Source organism: Eschrichtius robustus, chromosome 10 (assembly GCF_028021215.1).
Source record: "Eschrichtius robustus isolate mEscRob2 chromosome 10, mEscRob2.pri, whole genome shotgun sequence".
Taxonomy (NCBI): Eukaryota; Metazoa; Chordata; class Mammalia; order Artiodactyla; family Eschrichtiidae; genus Eschrichtius; species Eschrichtius robustus.
Genome location: NC_090833.1, coordinates 70,963,871 through 70,984,472, shown reverse-complemented (window position 1 = coordinate 70,984,472; position 20,602 = coordinate 70,963,871). Strand labels below are relative to the sequence as shown.

The 20,602-nt window shown below is 36.3% G+C and overlaps 1 long non-coding RNA gene across 1 annotated transcript in view; it reads left to right on the top strand.

The window, feature by feature from the left end:
* LOC137770488 (uncharacterized) overlaps positions 1–20,602 on the top strand; it is a 73,312-nt gene that overhangs the window by 34,020 nt on the left and 18,690 nt on the right. The window contains exon 2 of the long non-coding RNA XR_011075180.1: positions 6,650–6,684. This is a non-coding gene — a long non-coding RNA (uncharacterized lncRNA). The remainder of the gene's footprint in view (positions 1–6,649; positions 6,685–20,602) is intronic.

Sequence of the window (20,602 nt, the reverse complement as noted above, 5' to 3'; positions counted from 1 at the left end):
AGCTATTGTTACGCTTATCACATAGTATTTTTATGCTTATCATAGATCCTTCTCCCCGTTGTAAGGGGGAAGGTGACTGATCAGTTACTCACAAATATAGAAGAAGCCATTTATATTGCTGATGTTGGTGAATAATGAGGATGTCCAAAGTTCAGAGAGAGTGCAAGAGAATGAAAATAATCCACAGTAGAATTAACTTTATGTTATAATGGAGTATTCTATGATGGTTTGCTATTAAGTATAAAACTTGGAATTCTCAGGTTTGTTTTAAAAGGGCAATGTGAAAAATTCTTGTGGTGAAGGAAATGTTGTGTTTTGACTGTATTAATGTTAATATCCTGGCTATGATATTGTACTATAGTTTTACAAGATGTTACTGTTGGGGGAAACTGGATGGAGGCTTCCCAGTATCTGTCTGTATTATTTCCTAGAATTGCATGTGAATCTGTAAGTCTCTCAAAATAAAAATTTTAATTAAAAAATAATAAAATAGGGTATACTTGGAATATTCTAAAAAGCTGATAAATGTTTTCTTTGGGTGATGAGATTAGAGGAAATACAAATATTTTTTCTCGTGACTTGTGTATATTTTAAAAATTTTCTACAACACACAGGAATTACTTTTGTAGTAAAAAAAAAAAAAAAGTATCATTTATGAGAAAGAATAGCCCTGAAAATCTAATCAAACCATTTGAAATACATTGATAGCTTTATTTTATTACATATAAACTATTAAGCATTAAGAATATTATGTGACAGGCTTTACAGGTCAGTGCATTAGAACTTTATGTAAATTAAACACTGCTGACCACCATTGTGTCTCTCTTGTCTAAATAGCCAAAATCTAGGTTAGTTGACCCCAACATCTGGCATTGTACTTAGATATCACATGCTGTTTCTTCAATAAGCTTTTTTCACTTGACCATTAACCCAGGCACATTCCTTCATAGAATCACATAGCCTTAATTAGTGGAAAATACCTGTGATTTAACATTTGTTTCAATTGCTGGGTTCAGTTTTCAGTTGCCAGGCTATTCTTCTGATTTACAGAATTACTGCCAAGCAATCTTTGACAGGAAAAGAGATGACTCAACTTCTTTTTTTCTTCTCAAAAAGAATTCACTTTTAAAATCATAGGGCATAGTTCAGTGTATATTCTGGTAATTCTTTCCACTGATTTATGACTTCTATTGCTGATGATTACAAATCTGCTAGTATACTGATGAGTGTTCTTTTGTAGGTAATCTTTTATCTTTAGTTGTTTTTAAGAATTTTCTGCATTTTCAACAGTATTTGTCTAGGTATGAATTTAATTTCTCTATCTTGGAACTTATTTTGTTTCCTGAATCTAAATATTTATATTTCTCTGTAATTTTGGTAAACATTTCAGTCTTTGTATTTTTCTCAAACATTGCCTGTCAGTCCTCTAGTCTCTCATTTTCTCTGTTCTTTCCACCTGGCACTTCTATTAGATTTTATGTTAGTCTTCCTTTACTCTGTGTCTCTTAACATCTCTTGCATATTCATTCTCTTGCTGTCTCTTGCTCTTTCGCGCTCTCTCTCTCTCTCTCTCATTTTGGGTAATTTCTTCAGGTCTATTATACAGTTGACCAACTCTTTCTCCTCAGTTGTGTTCACCTGCTGTTTAACCCTTCCAATGAGTTTTATTTTTAATGACTATATTTTTATATCTTTCATTTCTATAATTCTACTTTGTTTTCTAAAGTATATTTAAAAACACTTCTTTATTTTTATTTTTAAATTGTCATACAGCAAAATTGATTTTTTGTGGGTGCACAGTGCCATGAATTCAAACACCTATACAGATTCATGTATCCACAACCACAATCAGGAAACAGAACAGTTCCATCACTCCAAAAAACTCTCTTTGTAGTTATACCCTCCCCTTACCTCTAACCCATGGCAACCCACTGATCTGTTTTCCATCACTACAGTCTTTTATTTTCTGCCCAATCACTGTTGGTTATACAACTCGTTTTGGTATTCAAAGTCCCTTATGCTATTTATTAGACCTACATAATTAGTTTCTTTACAATATAGCTCCAGAAAAAATTTCTCTCTCTATATATGTTAGCATATTTTCCATTATGCTCAAAATTACTTGTGTAATAGGATTTATGTAATTAAGTTCTCCATTATCTCACATTCTTATGAATATAATCTGGCTCTCTCTTTATCTTTGCTGGCATTTCTTTATGGAAGATTGTTCCCTTTTGAGTTTTGTATTTTGGAAAATGAGTTCATTTTAAGTGGGGCTTTATCCATAAAAATCCTATGTAGCCTGGGTTTTAGGTGAATCCTTCCAAAGCATTTTGCTTCTGTTTCTTTTTATTTATTTATTTTATTAAAAAAATTTTTTTGGCCACGCTGTGTGGCCTGTGGGATCCTAGTTACCCAACCAGGGATCGAACCCATGCCCCCTGCAGTGGAAGTGTGGGAGTCCCAACCACTGGGCTGCCAGGGAATTCCCAACTTCTGTCTGTTTCTATCAGGCCTCACAAAAATATTACCAGTCTGTAATTTGTTAATTTCTTGACTTGGAGTACCCAGACCATGCAACTAAAATAAATACCAAACCAACCTGAAGGCAGACTTTCTCACAAGATGTTTCTCCTGACCCAAAGCCACTTATGGCAGCAAATGGCACCATCTTATGCATTCTCATATCCCCCTGTAATATTTTCTAGGACCTCCTGGCCATTGGTTTATAGCTCTTTAAGAGATCCAATTCTGTGTGGGAATTTTGATTCCGATGTCTTGCTTTCTTGGTTTCAAAGTTTTATCTCCGTCAGTGAGTGGCTATTACAACCCAAATCTTGATTCCTGATATCAGAAGCTCCCCTTCCCATCCTATTACTGCTTTGTTTTTCTGTTCCCTCTTGTTTTGGGGCCCTTGGAAATTCACTTTATTGACATCTCGCCTATACACTTAACAGAGTGCTGTATTTGTCAGCATTTTTAACTTTCTGTGGTAAAAGATTTTCACATCTTTTAGTCTTCCATATTCTTGGAAAAGAGAGAGAGTGTGTGTGTGTGTTGTAATTAGGAATACTAACAGAAAATTGGGGGAAAAAATATCACCAGCCTAAACCGATACCTTTTTTTGAAGGTATGTTGACTTTATTGGCTTCTATTAACTAAGAAATAATAAGTAGATCAAAATCTCGTAATGTTAGCTCTAAGCAGTTTTCCATTTTTCACAGTAAAATGACAACCTCTGAATAGTGTTAACCCCAGTGTTGTTCTAAATGGGTTGAGAAAATTATATGTTGAAAATCTGGTATTAAAAATAAATCCTTATTAATCAGCAGCAATATCAACCAAAACAATCTCATGCATTATCAGATAACTCTCTTTCTGCCCTGAATTTTTTTCTCTGCTTCAATCTGGCTATTATGTTTAATGTATATTTTTTTCTTTTTAGTGAGTCAGGATTGTTTGTTCATGATGTTCAACAGTTACCGAGGCCTGTCTGTATTGCTGGTAAAAGTGACTCACATACAGCGCTTGGGTTTGTTAAGCAAGAGCAGTAGAGAAGCGGTTTTGATGAAGGTATGGAGAGAAGCCCAGACTGCCCCTGGGACAGACAGCATCTCTGTGAGCAGCTGAAAAGGGCTTTCTTCTCTCAGCAACTCAGATTCATATTTTCCATCTCTTCCCTTTCCAGGAGCATTTCCTTCTAATTCCACATATTATGTTATCAGTAGAGGACATTTTAGATACTGGTTAAGCGTTGGACCTGGAGATTTCTGAGGGGTAGTCTTAGGTTACATGTTTCAGGCTGATTTGTCCATATAATCCAAGGATCATCATCTTGCAGCAAGCCTAAGCATGCCTCACCCATCCTCACTGGCAGCCATACTCTAAATAATATACTGTCCCTGTATCCACCTTTTGAAATAGCCTGCAATTGAAGTCATCTAGCAAAGCAGGCTCCACTCAGTGCCACAGAGAGAAGCAAGCAGTTATGGAATCTTCCTTCTCATCTGCAGTCACTACTCAGTCACTACAACAGAGCACACTTTGTCTTTTGAGATGGTTGTGCATGTAGTTGATTTAATCTTCTCCCCAGTAGCTTTTTTATTATTTTAGTTTTCAATTCTTCGTATGCACCTCTGTCACTTTTGAAATTTATCGTTTGGTGGGAATTTCAGTTTCTGTTCAAATAGTGGCTAATTTCATTTTAAAGTAAACAAATGTTTATTACATGTTGATATTTCTGCTCTTAACCTAATCATTTGCTTTTTTAACTGATGGATTCAGTTTTATTAAGAGCCCTTTGAGATAATAAGAAGGATTTGCTAGTCTAGCCACTCCTTCAGGCATTCCGGGTTCTACTCTTGGATCAAGTTAAATTGATCCAATAAAACTACATACATGGATGTATTAAGAGCCTCTACTGAAAACAGTAAATAAATGCAGGATTATAATACATCATTGGATTGAGAAGAGTTAGGTCAGTAAGTCAGTATGGAACAAGGAACAAGTTGCTATCTTAGTTAAGCCCCTCCCAGGATGGACTTCATTTATTATAGAGCAAACTCAGAAGACAGTTATGGTTATTGTCAGGAAATTTATCATCTGTTTTGGCTGCCCGCAGCAGAACCACTTTTTATGTTTGTGGAATTCCTAACCCCAAAATTATTTGGTTCGTATGGTAGGGTATACTATAGGAGCTAAAAGTGCCAGATACTTACTTTCCCTTCCTCTTTTGCAGCTGGGGCACAGACATGTGACCTAGGCTCTACCAATCAGATGCTGCCAGATGCACTGCACAGCTGCACTAGTAGCTGGAAGTGGCAGTATCCAGTGACACTGAAGGGAGTGATTTTATCTCCACATCAATTCTGAAACATGCTTCCATGTATTTTTTGTTTTGTGGTTTGGTTTTGAGGCTGTATATAAGTCCCTTTTAGTAGATTCTGTGAGCTATCCCACTATCTGTTTAGTGACTTAGCTGGAGATGGCATCTGTTTCTTGCATGTAAGAATCCAGACTGACAGTGATTTCTTATACACTTTACTTAGGGATTTATTGTGAACTTAACGTGTTGCCTCATTTCTAGTAATGATCACTGTAACACTTGTCATACTTTTGTTTTTATTATTCCTGGCAGCTATAAATCGCGGAATCAAATTTGGAACTTGACTATAGTACAGAGAGTAATTCAACTCTTACAATTAGTACAATTGGCTCATTTTCCTTTGCTTCCCACCCACCCTCCGCAGTTTTTCAAATTAATTCAGTTTGTATTGTGGTGTCACTGGTTGTAAGCAGCCTACCAGAAAACTCCACAGGTCTTTTCAGGCCCACATGGGTTCCCCAAATTCTCATTTCTTCCTGGTGGCAGGCCTCTATGTCCTGGTTTTCTTTCCTTCCCCTTGTAGCTGTAATAACCCTTCTTTTCCCCCTTCACACAGCTGGCAAAGGAGGGTGATGTAGTCTCTCCAGCCCCTCACTCTCTTCTCCCTGACTCCTAATAAAAGCTCATTTAAGGATTTCATAGTTAATAACAATAGAAAAAATTATAGCAAAATATGAACATCCAGGATTCTAAAATCTGGCAATTTTGTGTGATGTATGATTCTTTCTGAGATGGTTAGTAAAAGTGCTATTAGGACTCTGCCTCCCTTTTAATTTTCAAGCTTCACTAAACGCCCTCCTACTCTATTAAACTTAAAATTGTTTTGTTATGAAATCGTGCAAAAATTTTTTGAAACTCAACTCTGTCCATTATTTTTAAAATTGGAATTGCATTGGATAGTTTACCTTGAGGAAAACTGTTTTACTAACAGTCATTCCATCCATGAGGACCTCTCTATTTATTTAGGTTTTCTTTAGTGTATTTCAATAAACTTTTATATTTTCTCCATAAATCTATTATACATGCTTTCTTAGATTTTTTCTGAGCAACCTTATTTTTGTTGCTATTATAAATATGATCTTTAAAAAGTATATTTCTAAATGTTATTGATTGTATATAGAGATACAATAGATTTTTAAATATTAACCTTTTTTATTGAAGTAAAGTTGGTTTATAATATTGTGTTAGTTTCAGGTATTCAGTACTTTTGCAGATTATACGCCACTATACGGTATTACAAGATACTGAGTATAATTCTCTGTGCTATACAGTATATCCTTGTTCCTTTTTTAATATCTAGTAGTTTGTATCCGTTAATCCCATACCCCTAACTTTTTGCTCCCCCTTTCCCTCTCCCCTTTGGTGGCCACAAGTTTGTTTTCGATATCCGTGAGTCTGTTTCTGTTTTGCATATACATTCATTTGTATTATTTTTTAGATTCCACATATAAGTGATATCATACAGTATTTGTCTTTCTCTTTCTGACTTATTTCACTAACCACAATATTCTCTAGGTTCATTCATTTTGCTGCAGAATGCAATACTTCATTCTTTTTTATGGCTGAGTTATGTTCCATTGTGTGTGGGAATACACACACACACACACACACACACACACACACACGTATTTCGCATATCTTCTTAATCCAGTGTCTGGTAATGGACATTTGAGTTGCTTCCATGTCTTGGCTATTTTAAATAGTGGCGCTATGAACATTGGGGTGCAGGTATCTTCTTGACTTGGTGTTTTTGTTCTTTTTCAGATAAATACCCAGGAGTGGAATTGCTGGATCATATGGTAGGTCTATTTTTAGTTTTTTAAGCATCCTCTATACTGTTTTCCATAGTGGCTGCACCAATTTACATTCCCACCAGCAGTGTACGAGGGTTCCCTTTTCTCCACACCCTTCCCAACATTTGTTATTTATAGATTTTTTGATGATAGCCATTCTGACAGGTGTGAGGTGATACCTCATTGCGGTTTTGATTTGCATTTTTCTAATAAGTAGTGATGTTGAGCATCTTTTCATGTTAGTCATCTGTATTTCTTCTTTGGAAAAAATTTCATTCAGGTTTTCTGTCAGCTCTTTGATTGGGTTGGGTTTTTTTGATATTGCATTGTATGAGCGGTTTGTATATTTCAAATGGTAACCCCTTGTCAGTCACTTTATTTGCAAATATTTTCTCCCATTTGGTAGGTTGCTTTCCTCTTTGTTGATGGTTTCCTTGTTGTGCAAAAGCTTTTAAGTTTAATTAGGTCTCATTTGTTTATTTTTGTGTTTATTTCTTTTGCCTCAGGAGACTGATCTGCCAAATATTGCTATGATTTATGTCAAAGGGTGTTTTGCATATGTTTTTTTCTAGGAGTTTTATGGTGTCATGTCTTATTATATTTAGGTCTTTAAATCACTTTGAATTTATTTTTGTGTATGGTGTGAGGGAACATTCTAATCTCATTGTTTTGCAATTGGCTGTCCAGTTTCCCCAACATCACTTGTTGAAGAGACTGTCTTTTCTCCATTATATATTCTTGCCTCCTTTGTCGAAGATTAATTGACTGTAGGTGTATGGGTTTATTTCTGGGCTCTCTCTTCTGTTCCATTGAACTATGTGTCTGTTTTTGTGCCAGTACCACACTGTTTTGATTACTCTAACTTTGTAGTATTGTCTGAAGTCTGGGAGGGTTATACCTCCAGCTTTGTTCTTTGTTCTCAGGATTGCTTTGACAATTCTGGGTCTTTTGTGGTTCCATATAAATTTTAGGATTATTTATTCTAATTCTGTGAAAAATGTCATGGGTGTTTTGATAGGGATTGCATTAAATCTGTAGATTGCTTTGAGTAGTATTGCCATTTTAATAATATTAATTCTTCCAATCCAAGAGCATGGAGTATCTTTACATTTCTTTGTATCATTGTCAATTTCCTTCATCGGTGCTTTATAGTTTTCAGAGTATAGGTCTTTCACCTCCTTGGTTAAGTTTATTCTTAGTTATTTTTTTTGGATGCAGTTTTAAATGGGATTGTTTTAAAACTTTCTGATATTTCATTATTAGTGTGTAGAAACACAACAGATTTCTGTATATTAATCTTATATCCTGCAGCCTTGCTGAATTCTTTTATCAGTTCTAATAGTTTTTCGGTGGAGACTTTTAAGGTTCTCTATATAGAGTATCATGTCATCTGGAAATAGTGACATTTTTACCTCTTCCCTTCCAATTTGGATACCTTTTATTTCTCTTTTTTGTCTGATTGCTGTGGCTAGGACTTCCAATACTATATTAAATAAAAGCAGCAAGAGTTGGTATCCTCGTCTTGTTCCTAAATTTACCAGGAAGGCTTTCAGATTTTCACCATTGAGTATTATGTTGGCTGTGAGTTTGTCGTAAATGGCCTTTATTATGTTGAGGTATGTTCCCTCTATAGCCACTTTGATGAGAGGTTTTTTTTATCATGAATGGATGTTGAATTTTGTCAAATGCTTTTTCAGTGTCTATGAGATGATCATGTGGTTTTTGTTTTTCCTTCTGTTAATGTGTTGTATCACATTGATTCATTTGTGTGTGTTGAACCATCCTGTGACCCTGGGATAAATCCAACTTAATCATAGTGTATGATCCTTTTTATGTATTGTTGGATTGAGCTTGCTAATATTTTGTTGAGGATTTATATTCATATAAATATATTCATCAAAAATGTTGGCCAAATGTAAAATAGATAGCTAGTGGGAAACAGCCGCATAGCACAGGGAGATAAGCTAGGTGCTTTGTGACCACCTAGAGGGGTGGGATAGGGAGGGTGGGAGGGAGGGAGACGCAAGAGGGAAGAGATTTGGGGATATATGTATATGTATAACTGATTCACTTTGTTATAAAGCAGAAACTAACACACCATTGTAAAGCAGTTATACTCCAATAAAGATGTTAAAAAAAAATGTTGGCCTGCAACTTTCTCATTTTTTGGTAGTATCTTGGTCTGCTTTTGGTATCAGGGTAATGGTGGCCTCATCGAATGAATTTGGAGTGTTCCTTCCTCTTTAGGTTTTTGGAATAATTTGAAAAGAACAGGTGTAAGTTCTTCATATGTTTGGTATTCCCCAGTCAGTTTATCTGGTTCTGGACTTTTGTTTGCAGGAATTATTTTTAAATTACAGATTCTATATCATATTCAGCAATTGGTCTATTCAAGTTTTCTGTTTCTTCTTGACTAAGTCTTGGTAGGCTATATGTTTCTGGAAATTTGTTCATTTCTTCTAGGTTGTCCAATTTGTTGGCATATAACTCTTCATAGTATTCTCTTACTTTTTTTGTATGTCTATTTTATGTAATGTGTTGTCCTATCAATTGTTATTTCTCCTCTTTCATTTCTTGTTTTATTTGGTTCCTCTTTCGTTTCTTCTTGGTGAGCCTAGCTAAAGATTTGTCAATTTGCTTTATGTTTTCAGAAAACTACCTCTTGGTTTCATTGATCTTTTCTATTTTTTTTGATCTCTATTTTATTTATTTCCTCTTTGATCCTTATTATTTCCTTCCTTCTGCTGACTTTGGACTTTGTTTGTTCTTTTCCTAATTCTTTTGGGTAGTAGGTTAGGTTGTTTATTTGCCATTTTTCTTGTTTCTTGAGGAGGGCCTGTATCTTTATGAACTTTCCTCTTAGAACTGCTTTTGCTGCCTCCTATAGATTTTATAAAGTTGTGTTTTCATTTTCATTTTCATTTGTCTTGAGGTATTTTCTGATTTCCTCCTTGATTTTATCATTGACCCATTGGCTTTTTAATAGCAGCTGGTCATGTTTTTGAGACTCTATGTGTTTGTTCTTTTCCCCTTTTTCTTTCTGTAGTTGACTTCTAGTTTTATACTTTGTGGTTGGGAAAAAAATGCTTGATATAATTTCTATCCTCTTAACTTTGTTGAGGCTTGTTTTATGACCTAGTATGTGATCTATCCTGGAGAACATTTTATATGCGCTTGAAAAGAAGGTGTATTCTGGTTTTTTAAGATGTAATGTCCTATAGATATTAATTAAGTCCAGCTGGTTTATTGTGTCATTAGAGACTTCTGTTGCCTTATTGGTTTTCTGTCTGGATGATCTGTTCATTGATGTCAGTGTAGTGTTAAAGTCTTCTACTATTATTGTACTATTGTCAGTCTCTCCCTTTATGTCCGTTAGTGTTTGCTTTATCTGTTTAGGTGCTCCTGTTTTGGGTGTATTTGTTAACAAGTATAATGCCCTGTTTTTGTATTGATCCCTTTATCATTATATAATGCCCTTCTTTGTCTTTCGTTAAAGGCTTTGTTTTAAAGTCTGCTTTTCCTGATATGAGAATTGCTACCCCTGATTTCTTGTCATTTCCGCTTGCATGACATATCTTTTTCTGTCCCCTCATTTTCAGTATGTGTGTGCCTTTTGCACTGAAGTGAGTCTTTTATAGGCAGCATGTTGAAGGGTCTTGTTCTTTTATGCAGTCAGCCAGCCTGTGTCTTCTGACTGGAGCATTTACTCCATTGACATTTAAAGTAATTATTGATAGGTATGCACTTATTCCATTAAACATCAATCTTATATCCAGTAAACTTGCTGAACTCACATAATAGTTCTAATAATTTGTCCTTAAATCATGGATTTTCTACTTACATAGTCATTACTTCTGTTAATAATAATTTTGATTCTTTTTTCAATCTTTACACCATTGATTGATTGACTGCACTTACAATTTTTTTTATTTCTGAGTATAATCATTTAAAGGTTATAAAATTCCTCTAAACATAAGATTTAGCTACACCTCACAGTTTGATAGGTAACTCACAATTTGACAGGTAATTGAGTTTTCCAAGTACACTTTATTCTTTCACATATTATTATTTAGAAATGTGTTTTTAAACTTACAAATGATAATATTTACTTAAGATTTTTAATTTTTATTAAACTTTACTTTTGTATTGTGATCAGAGGGTTATGCCTCTGATACAGGTACTTAAAAATCTGTTGAGATATGATTTGTGTACTAAAATGTCATCAATGTAATGTGCTTTTGAAAACAATGCATATTTTCTGTCATATAGAATATACTTAATCAAGTTTGATAATTATGTTCAAAACTTCTATATTTAAATTAAAGCTTTTTTTTTTTTAATCTGCTTGATGCATCAATTACTGGGAGAGAAAAATAAAAATCTCTTACTCTGGTGGATTTGTAAATTTCTCCATATAATTCTGTGTTGAATCTGTAGATCATTTTGGGGAGTATTGCCATCTTATAATATTAAGTCTTTTGATCTATAAGCATAGGATGTTTTTCCATTTATTTATATCTTTAGTTCTTTTCAACAGTATTTTGTAGTTTTGAGAGTATAAGTGTTTTTTTTTTTTGGTTGTGGTAAAAACACATTACATAAAATTTACCATCTCAACCATTGTTAAGTGTACACTTTTAGTAGAGTTAAGCATGTTCAAATTATTATGCCATAGATCTCTATAATTTTTTCATCTTGCAAAGCTAAAGCTTGTACCCATTAAACAACAGCTCTTCCATTCCCCTTTCCCCAGCCCCTGGCAACCACTATTCTACTTTCTGTTTCTATAAATTTGACTACCTTAGGAAGTTCATATAAGTGGAATCATATACTATTTGTCTTGCTGTGATGGGCTTATTTCACTTAGCATGATGTCCTCAAGGTTCTTCCATGTTGTAGCCTGTGACAAGATTTCCTTCCTTTTTAAGGCTGAATAATATTTCATTGTATATATATACAATTTTATCTGTTCATGCCTTGATTAACAGATAAAATTGTTCCATATTTTATCTGTTCATCCTTTGATAGACATTTGGGTTGTATCCACCTTTTGGCTCTTGTGAATAAAGATGCTATGACCATGGGTATGTGAATATCTCTTCCAAGATCCGGCTTTCAGTTCCTTTGGTTATATACCCAGAAGTGGTTTGCTGAACAGTAGGGCAACATTGGTTATTTTCTTTCTTTCTTTCTTTCTTTTTTAATAGTAGCCAACTAATGGGTGTGAGATGATTTCTCAGTTGTGGTTTTGTTTTGCATTTCTAATGATTAGTAACATTGAGCACTTTTTATTATGTTTGCTGGCCATTTTATATATCATCTTTGAAGAAATGTCTATTCAAGTCTTTGTTCATATTTTAATTGGGTTATTTGTTTATTTGTTGTTGAATTTTAGGGGTTCTTTATATATGCTGGATATTAACCCCTTATTACATATGTGGTTTGGAAATACGTTCTCCCATTCATATGTTACATAAGTTTAAAAGTTTGATGTGGTCTCATTTGTCTATTTTTACTTTTGTTGCCTGTGCTTTTAGTGTCATATTCAAGGAATAATTGCCAAATTCAATGTCAAGAAGATTTTCCCCTATATTTTCTTTAAGTATTATAGTTTTAGGTCTTATGTTTAGGTCTTTAATCCATTTAGAGATAATTTTCATATATTGTGTAAGATAAGGGTCGAACTTTATTCTTTTCCATGTGGATATCCAGTTTTCCCATCACCACTTATTTAAGAGACTGTCTTTTTCCCATTGTATATTCTTGACACCTTTATTGAAGATGAGTTGACTGTATGTGTGTGGGTTTATTTCTGGGCTCTCTATTTTGTTCGGTTGGTTTGTCTTCATGCCAGCACCACACTGTTTTAATTACTGTAGCTTTGTAATATATTTAAATTCAGGAAGTGTGATAGCTCCAGCTTTGTTCTTCTTCCTCAAGATTTTTTTGGCTATTCTGTGTCCTTTGTGGTTCCATATGAATTTTAGGACATTTTTTCTAAGTCTGAAAATATGCCATTGGGATTTTGATAAGGATTGCTCAGAATTGGTAGATCACTTTGAGTAGTAGGGATATCTTAACCGTATTAATTCTTCCAATCTATGAACACTATGAATGGTTGAATCTATGAATGGATGTCTTTCCATTAATTCGTGTCTTCTTTAATTTCATTCATAAATGTTTTGAAGTTTCCAGTATACAAGTCTTTCACCTCATTAGTTGAGTTTACTCCTAAGCAGTTTATTCTTTTTAGTGCTATTGCAAGTGGGATTTTATTTTTAGGGTAGTTCACTGTTAGTGTATAGAGATACAACTGATTTTTTAATATTTATTTTGTATCCTGCAACTTTTCATTTTTTTAAAATCTCCTCATATTCCTTGTTTATTGAACAGAACCATTCCATTTGTCATTATTTTATATAATATGCATTTTTTTGAACATCTTTATTTATTTATTTTTTATACAGCAGGTACTTATTAGTTATCTGTTTTATACATATTAGTGTATATATGTCAATCCCAATCTCCCAATTCGTCCCACCACCACCACCCCTCCTCACCTTCCCCCCTTGGTGTCCATACGTTTGTTCTCTACATCTGTGTCTCTATTTCTGCTTTGCAAACTGGTTCATCTGTACCATTTTTCTAGATTCCACATATATGCATTAATACACGATATTTGTTTTTCCCTTTCTGACTTACTTCACTCTGTATGACAGTCTCTAGGTCCATCCAGGTCTCTACAAATGACCCAATTTTGTTCCTTTCTGTGGCTGAGTAATATTCCGTTGTATATATGTACCACAACTTCTTTATCCATTTGTCTGTTGATGGGTACTTAGGTTGCTTCCATGACCTGGTTATTGTAAATAGTGATGCAGTGAACACTGGGGTGCATGTGTCTTTTTTTTTTTTTTTTTCCCAAGGACAAATCTGTATTTAAAAGGGATTTGACTTTAGCCAGGTAGCCCTCCTACAGCAGGAAAGGATAATTTAAGTAGCAGTGAATGTCAACAAGTGGCCATGAGAGAATAAGGAAACACATGCGCTTCCTTTATAACTATCAGGTAACAGGGAGAGGTGGGATGATCCTGCCTCCCTGGTCACAGACAAGTTACACGGGAGGAAACGTTTTCTAGCTGCCAGGATGCTGATGACTTAACCTCTGATAATTCTTCTTTATGCCATTTGGTTTCCAAGTCACATAACTGATTCTTTATTTCTGTCTGCAGAAATTCAGGCAAGAGATTCCATTTCTCCTTCACGCATTCCTTTTCTGTTAAACTATCTCTTTCCAAATCTTTGAGCCTCTGACTTAGCACTCCTTACACCTGGAGAACTTTTTGGATAACTGCTTTCATCACAGAATGATCAACAAGTGGATTTTTTTCTTATATCCAAAACGACCAGAGTTCTGTTGCTTTCAAGGGCCTTTAGTAAAGCCTTTGCTCCTTCACTGGTGAGGCCACACTGCTGCAGGTCAAGTGCTCTAAGCCATAAATCCTCACTAAGAGATTCTGCCAAAGCACTTGCACCCAGGTCACCAATGAACGTGTTGCAGTTCAGAGTGATGCGCCTCAAACCAGCCGTACAGTCAAGATCAGGTCTCCTGGAATGAAGACTCTCAGCCCAGGTTTCTTCATGCCTTCCGGTAGCCTGATACTTTAAGATCTTGGCCATGTGATCTGCTCCCTGCCATGTCAGATTACACCCCGTGAAGTTTACTGTCTTAAGAGTGGTAGAGTTCTTTACACCTCGACAAATAACACTCCAGACCACTACTGGACACAGGGAAGAAGTCGGCTGCACTGTCGCAGCGCAGCTTCACTGGTCATCATGGCCCGAGTGCGGCCTCGGGGACGCTGGCTGTGGACACGGTGCCCACACCCGCCTGGGGGCCCCGGCTCGCCTCCCAGCGTGTGCAGGACCCGCGTCGCAGCCAGAAGACACAGGGCCATGGGCCCCAGTTAGGCAGGCCCCTCCATGCTGCGCTCACTTTGGCGCCGGCCTCGTCGCCCTGCGTGCTGGGGGGCTGCTGTTCCAACCGGCAGGCGACCCCGTGGGGGTGGGGCTCGAGGACATCAGTCGCATGTGTCTTTTTGAATTATGGTTTTCTCTGGGTATGTGCCCAATAGTGGGATTGCTGGGTCATATGGTAATTCTATATTTAGTTTTTTAAGGAACCTCCATACTGTTCTCCAATATATCTGTATATTGGCTGTATCAATATACATTCCCACAAACAGTGCAAGAGGGTTCCCTTTTCTCCACACCCTCTCCAGCATTCGTTGTTTGTAGATTTTCTGATGATGCTCATTCTAACCGATGTGAGGTGATACCTCATTGTAGTTTTGATTTGCATTTCTCTAATAATTAGTGATGTTGAGCAGCTTTTCATGTGCCTCTTGGCCATCTGTATGTCTTCTTTGGAGAGATGTCTATTTAAGTCTTCTGCCCATTTTTCGATTGGGTTCTTTGTTTTTTTAATATTGAGCTTCATGAGCTGTTTATATATTTTGGAGATTAATCCTTTGTCCATTGATTCCTTTGAAAATATTTTCTCCCATTCTGAGCGCTGTCTTTTTGTCTTATTTATAGTTTCCTTTGCTGTGCAAAAGGTTTTAAGTTTCATTAGGTCCCATTTGTCTATTTTTGTTTTTATTTCCATTACTCTAGGATGTGGGTCAAAAAAGATCTTGCTGTGATTTATGTCAAAGAGTGTTCTTCCTATGTTTTCCTCTAAGAGTTTTATAGTGTCTGGTCTTACACTTAGGTCTTTAATCCATTTTGAGTTTATTTTTGTGTATGGTGTTAGGGAGTGTTCTAATTTCATTCTTTTACACGTAGCTGTCCAGTTTTCCCAGCACCACTTATTGAAGAGACTCTCTTTTCTCCAGTGAATATCCTTGCCTCCTTTTTCATAGATTAGTTGACCATAGGTGCATGGGTTTATCTCTGGGCTTTCTATCCTGTTCCATTGATCTATATTTCTGTTTTTGTGCCAGTACCATTCTGTCTTGGTTACTGTAGCTTTGTAGTATATTCTGAAGTCCAGGAGCCTGATTCCTCCAGCTCCATTTTTCTTTCTCAAGATAGCTTTGGCTATTTGGGGTCTTTTGTGTCTCCATACAGATTTTAAGATTTTTTGTTCTAGTTCTGTGAAAAAATGCCACTGGTAATTTGATAAGGATTGCATTGAATCTGTAGATTGCTTTGGGTAGTATAGTCATTTTCACAATATTGATTTTTCCAATCCAAGAACACAGTATATCTCTCCATCTGTTTGTGTCATCTTTGATTTCTTTCATCAGTGTCTTGTAGTTTTCTGAGTACAGGTCTTTTACTTCCTTAGGTAGGTTTATTCCTAGGTGTTTTATTCTTTTTGTTGCAATGGTGAATGGGATTGTTTCCTTAATTTCTCTTTCTGATCTTTCGTTCTTAGTGTATAGGAATAAAGGAAATTTCTGTGCATTAATTTTGTATTCTGTAACTTTACCAAATTCATTGATTAGCTCTAGTTTTCTGGTGGCATCTTTAGGATTATCTATATATAGTATCATGTCATCTGCAAAGAGTGACAGCTTTACTTCTTCTTTTCCAATTTGTATTCCTTTTATTTCTTTCCCTTCTCTGATTGCCATGGCTAGGACTTCCAAAACTATGTTGAATAATAGAGGTGAGAGTGGACATCCTTGTCTTGTTCCTGATCTTAGAGGAAATGCTTACGGTTTTTCACCATTGAGAATGATGTTTGCTGTGGGTTTGTCATATATCGCCTTTATTATGTTGAGGTAGGTTCCCTCTATGCCCACTTTCTGGAGAGTTTTTATCTTAAATGGGTGTTGAATTTTGTCAAAAGCTTTTTCTGCATCTGTTGAGATGATCATATGGTTTTTATTCATCAATTTGTTAATATGGTGTATCACATTGATTGATTTGTGTATGTTGAAGAATCCTTGCATCCCTGGGATAAATCCCACTTGATCATGGTGTTTGATCCTTTTAATGTGTTGTTGGAGTCTGTTTGCTAGTATTTTGTTGAGGATTTTTGCATCTATATTCATCATGATATTGGTCTGTAATTTTCTTTTTTTGTCGTGTCTTTGTCAGGTTTTGGTATCAGGGTGATGGTGGCCTCATAAAATGAGTTCGGGAGTGTTCCTTCCTCTGCAGTTTTTTGGGAGAGTTTAAGAAGGATGGGTGTTAGCTCTTCTCTAAATGTTTGATAGAATTCACCTGTGAAGCCATCTGGTCCTGGACTTATGTTTGTTGGAAGATTTTTAATCACAGTTTCAATTTCATTACTTGTGATTGGTCTGTTCATATTTTCTGTTTCTTCCTGGTTCAGTCTTGGAAGGTTATACCTTTCTAAGAATTTGTCCATTTCTTGCAGGTTTTCCATTTTTTTGGCATAGAGTTGCTTGTAGGAGTCTTTTATGGTGCTTTATATTTCTGTGGTGTCTGTTGTAACTTCTCCTTTTTCATTTCTAATTTTATTGATTTGAGTCCTCTCCCTCTTTTTCTTGATGAGTCTGGCTAAAGGTTTATCAATTTTGTTTATCTTCTCAAAGAACCAGCTTTTAGTTTTATTGATCTTTGCTATTGTTTTCTTTGTTTCCATTTCATTTACTTCTGCTCTGATCTTTATGATTTCTTTCCTTCTACTAACTTTGGGTTTTGTTTGTTCTTATTTCTGTAGTTCCTTTAGGTGTAAGGTTAGATTGTTTATTTGAGATTTTTCTTCTTTTTTTGTGCTGGGATTGTATTGCAATAACCTTCCCTCTTAGAACTGCTTATGCTGCATCCCATAGGTTTTGGATTTTTGTGTTTTCATTGTCATTTGCCTCTAGATAATTTCTGATTTCCACTTTGTTTTCTTCAGTGATCTCTTGGTTATTTAGTAACATATTGTTTAGCCTCCATGTGTTTGTGTTTTTTACGTTTTCTCCCTGTAATTGATTTCTAATCTCATAGCGTTGTGGTCGGAAAAGATACTTGATATGATTTCAATTTTCTTAAATTTACTGAGGCGTGATTTGTGACCCAAGATGTGATCTGTCCTAGAGAATGTTCTGTGTGCACTTGAGAAGAAAGTGTAATCTGCTCTTTTCGGATGGACTATCCTATATATATCAATTAAATCTATCTGGTCTACTGTGTCATTTAAAGCTTGTTTTTCCTTATTAATTTCTTTCTGGATGATCTGTCCATTGGTGTAAGTGAGGTGTTAATGTCCTCCACTATTGTGTTACTTTCAATTTCCTCTTTTATAGCTGTTAGCAGTTGCCTTATGTATTGAGGTGCTCCTATATTGGGTGCATATATATTTATAATTGTTATATCTTCTTGGATTGATCCCTTGATCATTATATAGTGTCCTTCCTTGTCTCTTCTAACAGTCTTTATTTTAAAGTCTATTTTATCTGATATGAGTATTGCTACTCCAGCTTTCTTTTGATTTCCATTTGCATGGAATATCTTTTTCCATCCCCTCACTTTCAGTCTGTATGTGTCCCTAGGTCTGAAGTGTGTCTCTTGTAGACAGCATATATATACGGGTCTTGTTTTTATATCCATGCAGCCAGTCTTTGTCTTTCGGTTGGAGCATTTAATCCATTCACATTTAAGGTGATTATAGATATGTATGTTCCTATTACCATTTTCTTAATTATTTTGGGTTTGTTTTTGTAGGTCCTTTTCTTCTCTTGTGTTTCCACCTTAGAGAATTTCCTTTACCATTTACTGTAGAGCTGGTTTGGTGGTGCTGAATTCTCTTAGCTTTTCCTTGTCTGTAAAGCTTCTGATTTCTCTTGTTGAATTGGAATGAGATCCATGCTGGGTAGAATAATCTTGGTTGTAGCTTCTTCCCTTTCATCAGTTTAAATATATTGTGCCACTCCCTTCTGGCTTGTAGAGTTTCCACTGAGAAATCAGCTGTTAACCTTATGGGAGTTCCCTTGTATGTTATTTGTCATTTTTCCTTTGTTGCTTTTAATTTTTTTTTCTTTGTATTTAATTTTTGTCAATTTGATTACTATGTGTCTTGGCATGTTTCTCCTTGCCTTTATCCTTTGTGGGACTCTCTGCGCTTCCTGGACTTGGGTGGCTATTTCCTTTCCCAAAGGAAATAAAACTTTTCCCAAAGTTTTTGACTATAATCTCTTCAAATATTTTCTTGGGTCCTTTCTCTCTCTCTTCTCCTTCTGGGTCCCCAATAATGCGAATATTGGTGTGTTTAATGTTGTCCCAGAGGTCTCTTAGGCTGTCTTCATTTCTTTTTATTCTCTTTTGTTTATTCTGTTCCATGGCAGTGAATTCCACCATTCTGTCTTCCAGGTCACTTATCCATTCTTCTGCCTCAGTTATTCTGCTATTGGTTCCTTCTAGTGTATTTTTTATTTCAGTTATTGTATTGTTCATATCTGTTTGTTTGTTCTTTAATTCTTCTAGATCCTTAATAAACATTTCTTGCATCTTCTCGATCTTGGCCTCCATTCTTTTTCCGAGGTCCTGGATCATCTTCACTATCATTATTCTGAATTCTTTTTCTGGAAGGTTGCCTATCTTCACTTCATTTAGTTGTTTTTCTGGGGTTTTATCTTGTTCCTTCATCTGGTACATAGTCCTTTGCCTTTTCATTTTGTCCGTGTTTCTGTGAATGTGGTTTTCCTTCCACAGCCTGCAGGATTGTAGTTCTTCTTGCTTCTGCTGTCTGCCCTCTGGTGGATGAGGCTGTCTAAGAGGCTTGTGCAAGTTTCCTGATGGGAGGGACTGGTGGTGGGTAGAGCTGGCTGTTGCTCTGGTGGACAGAGCTCAGTAAAACTTTAATCTGCTTGTCTGCTGATGGGTGGGGCTGAGTTCTCTCCCTGTTGGTTGTTTGGCCTGAGGCGACCCAGCTCTGGAGCCTACCCTGCTCTTTGGTGGTGCTAATGTCAGACTCCGGGAGGGGTCATGCCAAAGAGTACTTCCCAGAACTTCTGCTGCCAGTGTCCTTGTCCCCATATTGAGCCACAGCCATCCCTCGCCCCTGCAGGAGACCTTCCAACTCTAGCAGGTAGGTCTGGTTCAGTCTCCTGTGGGGTCACTGCTCCTTCCCCTGGGTCCTGATGCGCACACTACTTTGTGTGTGCCCACCAAGAGTGGAGTCTCTGTTTCCCCCAGTCCTGTCAAAGTCCTGCAATCAAATCCCGCTAGCCTTCAAAGTCTGATTCTCTGGGACTTCCTCCTCCTGTTGCCAGATCCCCAGGTTGGGAAGCCTGACGTGGGGCTCAGAACCTTCACTCCAGTGGGTGGACTTCTGTGGTATAAGTGTTCTCCAGTTTGTGAGTCACCCACCTAGCAATGATGGGATTTGATTTTATTGTGTTTTTGCCCCTCCTACCATTTCATTGTGGCTTCTCCTTTGTCCTTGGATGTGGGGTATCTTTTTTGGTGAGTTCCAGTGTCTTCCTGTCGATGGCTGTTCAGCAGTTAGTTGTGATTCCGGTCCTCGTGCAAGAGGGAGTGAGCGCTTATCCTTCTACTCCACCATCTTGAACCAATCTCCAACTTTTCTGAATTAATTTATTCTAGCAGATTTTTTTTTCTTTTTGGTTTTGTGTGTGTGTGTGTGTGTGTGTGTGTGTTTGTGTGTGTATTTTTTAGTCTAAGGTTTTCTACATATCAGATAGTCTCATCTGCAAACAGAAATAATTTTACCTCTTTCTGTCCAATTTGGATGCCCTCCCTTTCTCTCTCTCTCTCTCTATTTGTGTAATTGCTGTGGCTAGGACTCATAGTACAATGTTGTGTAGAAGTAAGAAAAATGGGTATCTTGCCTTTTTCCTGATCTTTTAGTTTCAGGGAAAGCTGTCCGGTTTTCACTGTTCAGTATGATGTTAAATGTGGGCTTTTTGTGTATGGTCTTTATTATGTTAATGTATTT